Source organism: Strix aluco, chromosome 3 (genome assembly GCF_031877795.1).
Source record: "Strix aluco isolate bStrAlu1 chromosome 3, bStrAlu1.hap1, whole genome shotgun sequence".
Taxonomy (NCBI): domain Eukaryota; kingdom Metazoa; phylum Chordata; class Aves; order Strigiformes; family Strigidae; genus Strix; species Strix aluco.
In genome coordinates this window covers 40,638,609-40,649,484 of record NC_133933.1, presented here as the reverse complement: position 1 = coordinate 40,649,484, position 10,876 = coordinate 40,638,609, and positions in this window count along the sequence as shown.

Here is a 10,876-nt window from a genome sequence, read left to right as displayed (position 1 = left end):
ACAACTTAGTCTGGGAATTTAGCTCTGTTGTTATGTAGCTTTTCATGCCCCTTCACCTATGACGCTTCACAGACCTTATCTGAAAAGTATGCTCAAAGAATGCCTCCTACATCACATGTTGAGCTTCTAAGGTGAGGGCTGAGTTGCTGGGCCATGCCAGGAGCTTGGGGAGGAATAGAGCCCCATCACCTAGAGCAAGCAAGGAGAGGCGTTGATTCTGCCCACTTGTTTAAAGCACTCAGATAAAAAAGAGAAGAGTCTATTTCCCAGAAAGGGTACAATACACAGTGCACTTCTATTGGATGAAAGAAAAATAATTCAAGGAAGCTGGCACTAGAGCCCATATCAGCCCGCTTTTAGGGCTGAGGACCCCTAATACTACAGTCTCCAGATTAAGGTTGGATTATTCTTGCTCTCTTTCTTCCCTGGGACTCTTGCATTCTTAGATACTCAACACAAAATAAAGGCAAGGAAAAGCTGCTCAGGCATTTGAATGCTCTGAGCAGAGACACCGGCTGCGTGAGGTGCTTGGAAAGGTATGTGCAAGTGTGTGTGTGTGTGCGTGCATGCCTCTGTGCATGTATGTGTGTGATATGGCTCTGGGCTATGAGGAGTGAGACCACATGCTGGAAGAGAGAGAAAAGGCAGCTTCAGCAACCTGAACAGCTCTGCTGTGTAAGCTTGTGGGAAACCTGGAGAGCTGACTCTTGGATTAGGCAGGACTCTGGCAGGAAGAGTCTTGAAGGGGTAAGTGAAGAAACTGTCACAGGTTGTTTGCTTTTTTTCTGTAGTCAAAGAAGTGGGATTTGTACATTCCTGTAAGTCAAGTTGTGTAGAAGATATGTGATTGCATCCATTACTAAGTTTTGTCCCCAACTGGCAGATCTTAGGACATCCTGATCTAACACCTAGCAGTAGCAAGTCTTCCTCTCCATTCATAAGGAATGTGAAGATATTTTAAAGAATTTTCATGTATTTATATTTCAGTGCTGTGCCTACTACCTCACTACTGCTGCCCCTTTTTCATGTTATTCAGAGATATTCCATAAAACCACACTTCAGTTATATTCCACCATTTTGATCCTTTTGTTTTGAAATAAATAACTCTGAGTTCTCCCAAGAAGAAGATAGGCTGGCTGCTCATGTTAACTGTACTTTTTAAAGCGTCATCAATTGACATCAATTGACTCTAAATTTGAAGTTATGGTTCCGCAACTCAGATCCATTGAGTTACTCCAAATTTATATAAGAAATAAGAATTTGAGTGTCAGCTGATGAGTATAGACCATAATGGTATATGTTAACTGCCTTTTCTCACAATCAATGGCTTAGCACATCACCCATTGTGAACAAAGAGGCAGAGAGGCTAACAGGGAGATGTACAACCAAAAGTCCTAAATAGTCCGAGAAGAGCTAAGGCTCCCTTCTGTTAAAGGGAGCAAAGATGGTGGGGAAGTCAGTCAGCTTGCTTTTGAAAGGAGCCAGGAGGCTCCTCTCCTCCCTCTGAGGAAGCCCTCTGACTTTTGGAAGGAAGAACCCATCTATAGAAACAAAGATGGCTGGAGCATAAGAGAAGTGAATGAACTGCAGGCTGTTGAAAGCAAGTAGTGCTGACTTCTGCAGAGACAAGGGAAGTGAGTAAATAAGTACCTTTCCTCTGACCTCAACAACCCAGTAGTACTGACATCTTTTAAGATGTAAATTTAATTTATATACAAATGATGCACGCACAAATCCTGCTGGAAGTGAGACAGCGCTCATGATTCATGTTTCCTGCTGCATGAGCATCCAGGTGAAATTTCTCCCCACACACTGTCAGCAGTGGCCTCAGTCAGGCTTAAGGCTCCAGCTCAGGCTCAGCTTCCTCAGCAGTTCTTGGGGCTCATCCCATCAGCTCCCAGCCATGCGGACTGTGCTCTGCAAGGCTGTAAAAAGGCGACATGGAATTTAACTGAATAAATAGTTTAGCAATGAATATTACAAAGTAACCTTTTACTTGGTCTTTTTTTTTTTTTTTTTTTTTTTTAAACAGGGGATAGATGTTTTGCTGCCAGTTTGTGTGTTTATTTTCCAGTTGCCATAGAAAATAATTGACCTATTTTCTTCCAAGAATAAATATCTTTATTCAAGCTCCCTAAAAAAACAGGCAGCCAAGACTTGCACTGAAGCCCCACCCATGCTGTCTGCTGCTACAGCCCACAGTGGACAGATTAAGCTTTACCATTTTTACTGAGGCTTTTGAACTGTTGGATGAAAATGTGTTTCTTACAGTACATTTATCCTGCTGACTCCTACTGTTTCAGACCAGAGATACGGTTCTAATGAGAAGCCTAAGGAGATGTAAAATGTAAAGGCAAGGCATTCAGCAGTGTCATTGACCTGGGCTCGTTGCTGTTTCCTCCCCATTTCTTTAAATCCCTCAGATAACGAAACCACCTTTCAGAATGTTTTTCCTGGTCATTCCTTTTTCTTTTCCCTGCTCTGGATATATAAGGGCTTCATCAAAAGCACACTGAATTTGTGGAAAGAGTTGATGTCATCAGGATTTCAGTGCTAAGTAGATTATCTTTTGTTTCTAGATCATTTTTTTTCTTTTGCTCATGAATGTAAAATGGAGAGAGAGAACTCCTCATGCAGCTCCCCTCTGAGAACCAGGCCATTTGCTCCGTTACCCTCTCTGTAACCCCAGAATATGTACTCAGACACTACTACAGATGCTTTTTCCCCCTCATACTAGCCCTTGAATATTAATCTCTGTGCATATTGTTCATGTTTGCATACTGCTGTCCACTTGAAATCATTCTAAAATTATTTCTTCCAGATTATAGGCAGTGTTTCTATTTATATATTGTGGATTTGTTGTTTCATTGCTGCTAAGCACTGCACTGAATCTTTGAGAGTTTTATCTATTGTTTTGTCCAGCAACATTTCTGTTCAATGTTCAGTGGCGTACATAGCAAGTGAGGCAGCCTTGTCATGACTGAGAGTGTCTGTAGCACTCTTACCTTATTTGCTGAAAATGTGGAAGCATGTGGTAAATGCAGCACAGGAAAAACAAAATGAAAGAACAGCCTTTTAGTTCCGATTTGATTTTATATACCTGAATAGGTAGCTGTTAGGAACAGCAACAGCTGCTGCTTCTGCTGTTCTTCTTGTGCAAAAGAGTCAGCATCTTCACACTCATCTACCAGGCACTCAAAAATACAACCCAGAAGGAGGACTAGGTAGAAAATTACCCAGAATCATGGGTGCATCTATGTTGTTTATTGGGTCGTATTTGAGCCCAGACTTGTTCCTTTTCTTTGTATGAATGCAAGGCCTGACTTGGCAATGGGACGAGGCGCATACTAAGACAGAGAGAGTCTGGGCATATCCCGCACCTGAGTGCCAGTTCACACACCCATCTCCATGGGTGCTTTGCTCTGCCTGGTGGGTACTGCTCTTCCATCAGGCCAACAGGGACAGCCCCGGGCTGCTCTCTGAGCTGCAGCGATGGAGCTGGTGTGCCCCACATAACAGGCACTGAAGGTGTGAGCACATGCCACGCACCAGCTCCCCTCTGCCCTGCAGACCTCCATAAGGGTTGTATCATGGGGACAGCTGTATGTGGTTCCCAAGCCTATCCATCACATCTGCAGAGGGAACCGTTATAAGCCACACATCCTGTCTCCCAATTTATAGAACATCATGTAGGCTTTAAAATACAGTTGTTTAAATCAAACCAGCTTATTTGTAAATTCCTTTTTAAAATATGCAAATATACAAAAATGCTTTCTTAGTGCACATTACAAGATTCTTTCAGATATTAAACTAAAACTGAGAATAGCTGGAATTCCTGAGGTAAATAAGACAGATGACTGCTGGGAAAAGGAAAGGGAAATTATTATTTACTTAATGTCGGCTGTAACGCCAAGTTAAAAAAGGGATGGTTTTGATCTTGTGTCTTCCCACTAACTTTTCATGTATGTGAGCTAAGTGATCCCAAAGATGCTCATGAGTCTCACCATTCCAGCATGACAAATTACTTCATGTTCTCCATGGGTTGATAGCCAGATAAATAGAGGCAGTGTTTATTTTACCACTCAGCAGATCTTTCAAATATTATTACTGTGGCATATTTCCTTTGTTTTATTTTATTTCAAGTGGAATTCTATTTAAGACTTTAGGTCACTGCTTTATGCCCTTGGGCCAGGTACAGATCTTTAACCAAGCCACTGTAAATAAACGGCAGTGATTTTCATGTGATTGCAGATCACAACAATGTTGTCGGGAACATTTTCTTTAAAATGCCATGTCACTTTCACCTACTGCCTTCAGGCCAGTGCATGACATGCAGTAAGTGTCAGGCGAAATGTCACATCTGGGAGGAAGAGCTTGTGTGAACATTAAACTGGAATGTGGAAAAATGGTGTCACATACCCTGTAATCTAATATGGTTCTGCCTTAAAAGGGATGTTTTCTCTACGGAGATATGTGTTTAACCAAAATGACTTCTGCTGGAAGTTCAACAAAACTAAACTTATCTGTTTATCCTCAGTTTTCTTGGGAAGTTCTTGCTACAGTGGTTCAGTTCCAGGTCCTTGTATATTTTGCTGACATGATAAGAGCCTTTAACAAATAAACTCAGAAAATGGAAATGAGAGGAATTAAATTGTCTTATGACATGAGAATAGCAACCTTCTCCTAAGACATGAGAATAGCACCCTACCCCTAAGACTCCAAGTCTTAGGAGAGTCCTTATTCTTATACTTGGATTCTTCCAAGAATAAGATTAGGGAAGGTAATTAGTGATGCTTCCCTGATGCATACTCAGCTTGGGGATTTAAGGACTTGTGATGCATTATGTGAAGTGTCTCTCTTCTGTTTGTTTTGAATCTGTCACCTGCTGGGTCTATTTGATATCCATAGTTCTTGTATAAGAAAAGACAGTGGACAATTAACTCCTATTCACCTTTTCTTTGCAACTCTATGTTTACAGAAGTCTATCACAGCATCCCTCTGTTGTTTTCTGGGCTGTGAGCCATTCCTCTCAGGGGAGCCATTGTTTAGCTTCAACAGTCCTTCTTGTCCTTCTCTTTATCTTTTCTATTTTTACTATAAACTTTTTGAGATGATGGCACTTGGAAGTGCACACAGTTTTCAAGTTTTGGGTCCACTGTGGATTCATGCCATATTCTTTCCCAAATAATTCCCAGCATTTTAACAGCTTAACTGTTAAATAGTAAGGACTTACTGTTCAAACTCTCTTCTGAGTGATAGAAACTATTTCTGAGTCTAAAATGTATATAGGATTGTCTCTCCCACAGGCATTACTTTATGCATGCAGTTTCATTTGTTGCTTTATTACTCCTTTAGCATCATAAGGATCTCCTGCAAATCCTCACAGACAGCTTTCATTTTGATTACCCTGAACAATACAGTATCATCAGCAAATTTTGCCACTTCACTGTTTAACCCCTTCCCCAGCTCACTTATTATATTGTCTAATGCTCTTTTTACCAGTTTAGCTCTTGTTTTCAATGGTTTTGAATTCTTATTTCCAACAAATATAAGAAATTCCTTTCAGCTGGTATCAAGGTGGTTTTAAACAAGAAGTTTTACATGACAGTTAATAGTTCAGCTATTTCAGACTTGCGCTCCTTTACAACTCTGCTCCAAACAACATCTGCACACAGTGATTTGTTACTATTCAATTTGTTGATGGTTCTACTTCCACTGAAAATTCAGTCTGTGACACATCCTCAGATTCATCCACCGGCAAGAAGGAGTCTGATGGAGAAATGTTCCCAAAGTCTCCAAAGAGAGCATAGCTACAAAAAAATTTTTTTTACTGTTTCTGCTCTGACCTTATGTTCTCTGAGTACTCCCTTTTATGCTTGGCCACTGATTGCTGTGCAAACTTTCTGCCTGGAATTTTATTCCTCATCTGTTTGAAGAAGAATTTATATGACATTTTATGTCCTTTTCAAGTTGTTCCTCAAACTGTTTTCCAACCTGCCTTCATATGCATTTATATTTAACCTGCCAGGTTTTATACTGTTTTCAACTTTCCTCCTTTCAACGAAGCCTCAGATATTTGAAAGCCTGTCTTCTTACTTCAAATACTTCCCATTAAACTGATATTAAATCGTGTCAATTGATTGCTTTGGGCTTAGGGTAGAGTGTGCTGATATATCTGAAGTCTGTGTGGTGGAAGTCCTGCCATCCTTCTGAGTCTTTGATGTCTTGTCTATAAATAGTCTTCATGTTAACTGCTAACATTTACTCTTTCAGTTGCCCCTTTTAGGTCTTTTTCTCAATAGGAGTTCTCATTTTTATATAGCTGCTTTTTTTTTTTTTTTTTTTGAATCAACTACTACTGAAGTAGATTTTGGAGACTTGCTGCTCCCCAACATTTTGCTTCCCTAGATTTTAAATGTAGGTACATATTAGTCAGTGGTTCATTTTCACCCACAGAGAGACTCCTCCTGGCAGGTTTTTTTTCTGACACTATGCCATGTACTGTCTTGTCTGCTTGCCTCTCTGTATCTTGTCCTGTGACATAAGCTGCATATATTATAATTTGGCACTTCTTGGTCTTCTTTTCTCTAAGTAACATTTGCTTTGTCCACTTTTTAGCTGATGAGAGCCAAAACTGTTGTTGAAGGGAGTTTGAATGACTAGCAGCAAAAAGCTTAAAATGGGTATGGAGACCAAACTACCCATTGATGCCCCTCAGTGATCTCTCCAGCACTGATATAATGTTCATTGATATCAAGGGGAACACACATGGTGATGCTCTTTGATCTCCAGAACACCCAGAGCCTCTGTCATTGCCTTTGGGACCTTGCTGCTGCCTTCTCAGTTGTCTGAATACCTGGCCATAACAGTTTGTCTTTATGTGCCCCTTTCAGATATGATGAGAGATTCTGCCCATGTCCTGCTTTTAACGAAGAGGTCATGCACCTGGTAATGCATTGCCTAATTCAAATGAGATCCTCTGCAATGCAACTGTACTTTTCTTCCAGTTAAATATTCCCTTCCTGGAAATACTTAACCGGATCAGCATTCAACTTGCCCTTTTATTTCTTGGCAGAAGGATAATTATGTAGTGTCATCCCAGACTCTGAAATGAAACTGTCAGTCATGCAGCAGTGTCATCACACTACATTTGATAAATCAGTCAGTCACAGGACTGTTCATACATGCCAACACAGCATCACTACCTCTGCCCTCACGCTGATCATCTTCTCTATGCACCCTCTTCAGCTAACCTCAGAAGCAAGTCTCCTAAACACAAATTTTCCACATGATGGTATAGAAGAGAGAAGTGGACTTACTGACCTCACTTAATACTTCGTTAGTGAATAAGTAAATTATTGAAATACATACAGAAAGGAGAAAAAATTGAAAAGATGCTATAAATAGAACAAGCTTGCTGATTGAGAGTTAAGCAGTCAACCATACTCTTCTAAATTATTTAACTCACTGCTCTAATTCATTAGTCTCTTCCAGTATGAAAAAAAAAAAAAAAAAAAAGCATTTGTTTCTACGGCAATCCTCTGAATTTACATTGAACTGAAGATCTAGATAGTCCCTGATATTTTATAGGGGTTTTTATCTGTTTAACCAAAACCTATAAACTCAAGTTTACCTTTATTTTTCAAAGATATCCTTGAGGTTAGCGCTGGGTCTATACACTGATGACAGCTACAACACAGTAGAAAAATGAATAAGGGAGGTTTAAATTGGTTTCATCAGGATGTTGCAGCCACAGTAACCTTGACATAAACCAGCTGCGAGCTTCTCAGGCTAAAACAGCCCTGAGATGAATCAGTTTTAATAATACTTCTGGCTTGTGCGCCACTTTAACTGTATCTAAAAATCCTCCAGGTTTATTGAGTTCAAGAGATATTGTTATTATTCAAACAGTTTTATTTGCTTGAGTCCCATAAAACCTAAGCAATAAGCTCCTCACATGCTATGTACTTTAGAGGCTCCTAAGCGACCCATAAAGAAGTTTGTGGTAAATCCCATATCGCAGAGCTGGACAGATGGGCCCAAAGAGTAACCATGAAGCTCAAAACAAATCTTACTTCTGTGTACAAAAGGCCAGAGAAAGCAAATTATCATTCTCAGTTGCTTCCTTCAGTTCTGATTGAGGGGTGGGCCTGAAAGTGCCTGATCTGCAGGAGTTGTGCCACTACCATACCTTGCAAACAGTGCAAGGTAACCCCGTCTGTCCACAGTTCAGTAAAGTTTACTTTAAGGTCAGTAAATGTAAGTATTTCCAACTTGACTCACCTAAAGTCCTGAGTCTAGGAGTGCTTGCTATTCTGTTTATTTATTGTCTCAAGTGATCAAAAGTATGCATGTTTTAACAAGTTTCCTTAGCGCATAGTGGACTTTTACGGCTGTCACTATGTTTAATGTTGCTTAAGAGTGGACTGAAAAGTTTTGAGACTGAATCTGCATTACGGCTAGTTTGCATTCAGTCTCACTTTGAAGACAAATCCAAGAGGTACCCAGGTGAAGTTTGATGGTACCAAATTCTTGTTTGATATTTCCAGAATGCTTTTTCTCTCCCCCTCTGGTGAACTTCTTATTTCTTTAGCAAGGAGGCAAATCAGAAATAGCCTTATAAAGCAAGTCCCATTACATTTTGATTTGTCTTGAACCAAGCACTTCTGAAGCCAATTTGGATCATGATCTCTGAATCTGAATTCACCAATCACCTGAAATTTAAAGGATTACAATCTTATTGCTGGATCTTGGTGATCCAACAATATTACCCACAGGCCTTTTTGAAACAGGGAACATTTTACATCATTCTAAGACTCTACTCCATACAAACCAACAAAATCTGAGAATCTCTGCAAGCACGCTCTTGGTGGTGATCTTACCACCAAAGACTGCAGTGTTAAAATTACAGTATCTTGTCCGGTACCACAATTCAAAATAGTTAAATAAATAAATAAACAAACAAATAAATGTCAGCAAGCCCTGTCATTAGCCTATGAAAAACAAGATTAGGGCCAGGAAACTGGATATACTCCCATATCATTAAGAGTTGCAGTAGTGAGATAAACATAGCTGATAAAAGCATGTGTAACATGGTAAACCAAGACCTCAGAAGTAGTCCTGCACAAAGGGATTCTAAATATCTGAAGAGAGATGCTCCTGGTGAAGATCCCTCTTAGCCATATTGCAAGTGTCTCTGACTGCTGGGTATCTGGGGACATGTCAGTTTAATCACACCATGTGAGTTGAATGTCAGCAAATCCCTACTAGTTCTGTCACCTCCTACCTTACAGCCCCTACTTGCCTTCAACCAAAAGACATATATCCACAGATCTTCCTTCTACATTTGCAGAATGGAAGAGGAAGTGTGTAAACATCCTGATTTCTTGTTATTTGGCTTAAGGTAATCATCTTAACCTTCCTTTCCAAAAATGTCATCAGCAGTTGCAGTTCATTACATTTGAACAAATGATCTCACTGTAAATGTATGCCTTTGGTGTTCCTCTTTCTCAGCATCCTGTGATTTTCCCTTCAAGAAAGGGAAATTTGAAATGCAAAGAGCAATTTAAAGTAGTGGCAAGACCCTTTGCAAAGCAGAAACTCACAGCTTGAGAAAGGTCCTTTTACAAAACTGGATTTGCTGTCTGGCATGACTGGATGGTGATCTCATTGCTGTCACTGAACCAGAATGAAGACCTGACTGGAGCTGTTCAGGAATTTGAGGACCAAATGTAATGTCACTGGAAAATGCTGATCTGTCAAAACCAACCTATTCTTTGGAAATTGTTTGGTGTCAGCAAACTTTCCCAAAATCATAGTCATATCCTTTAAAAACTTGCCCAGTTTTCTGACAATTCATGTAGCGGGCTGTTCAGGAGTTTGTTTCCAAGGTCTAAAGCTCTGGCCAGCTCTGGCAAAGCTTAAAATGAGTTGGAAGGAGCTGAAGACCCAGAGTTTACACTTTGTGAACAGAAAGGTGATTTGCAGAAGGGAGCACTTGACAAAATATTTAAAAGAAATCCCTCTAATTGGTTGCTGGCTTCACAGCCCTGCTTCCGGGCTACAGCAGCCGATGACAACTTCTGCAGAGAGCAAGCAAGGTCCATCACTCAGCCCTTCTGACAGAAGAAGACCAGAGCAAAAATAATCCAGTACAACAGGTTCCATCCCGGTAGAAAGAGGACTGCTTCTCTCATTTCCATCCCTGAAAAACCTTGCTGAGAAAGGGGAAGGGCCAAACAGCACCTGGCTCTGCCTGGTGTCAGGAAGGAGGATGAGGACGTTGTCATTACAGACTTGGGAGGAGAGAAGCACTACCTCAGAGAGCAGTTCTTCATAAATCTTGCTTCCATAGGTATAGACCTGATTTGGGACTTGAGAGATCTAACTCATTTTTGGACAGGGGATGGCTAATGGCAGATTGGTGGTGGCCCCCATGTAGATTTACTCTGTGCTTACAGATCACAGAGTGTTCTCTGCAAAGGGTGGGTGCCTGCTCTTCAGGCTAGCTGATGGTTAGAGGACCCCAGGATTTCAAGGCCCCTGACTGTCCAGCTGGAGGATTCCCTTCTCACCGACCCCCCAGGCTGTAACACCGAGCACAGGAGCACTTGGAGCCTCAGTTCACACAGGGTCTCCCAAGACTTCCCCTCTCGCTGCCGGAGGACTGGGTGCCAAATGTAGACACTGCAGTTTTTAGGCTGCCTGAGCTGGGGTTAGGAGCCAGGAAGCCAGGACACAGATGGGGGCTTTTGAGTGTCCTGGGCTCTCCGCCAGAGAGCAGAGTGCTGTGCCAGGCCGCAGGGCTGCGGCAGCAAACCCGCCGGGGAGTCCCCAGGAGATAAGTCAGCTTTGTCGCCTTTTGAAAAAAAAAAAA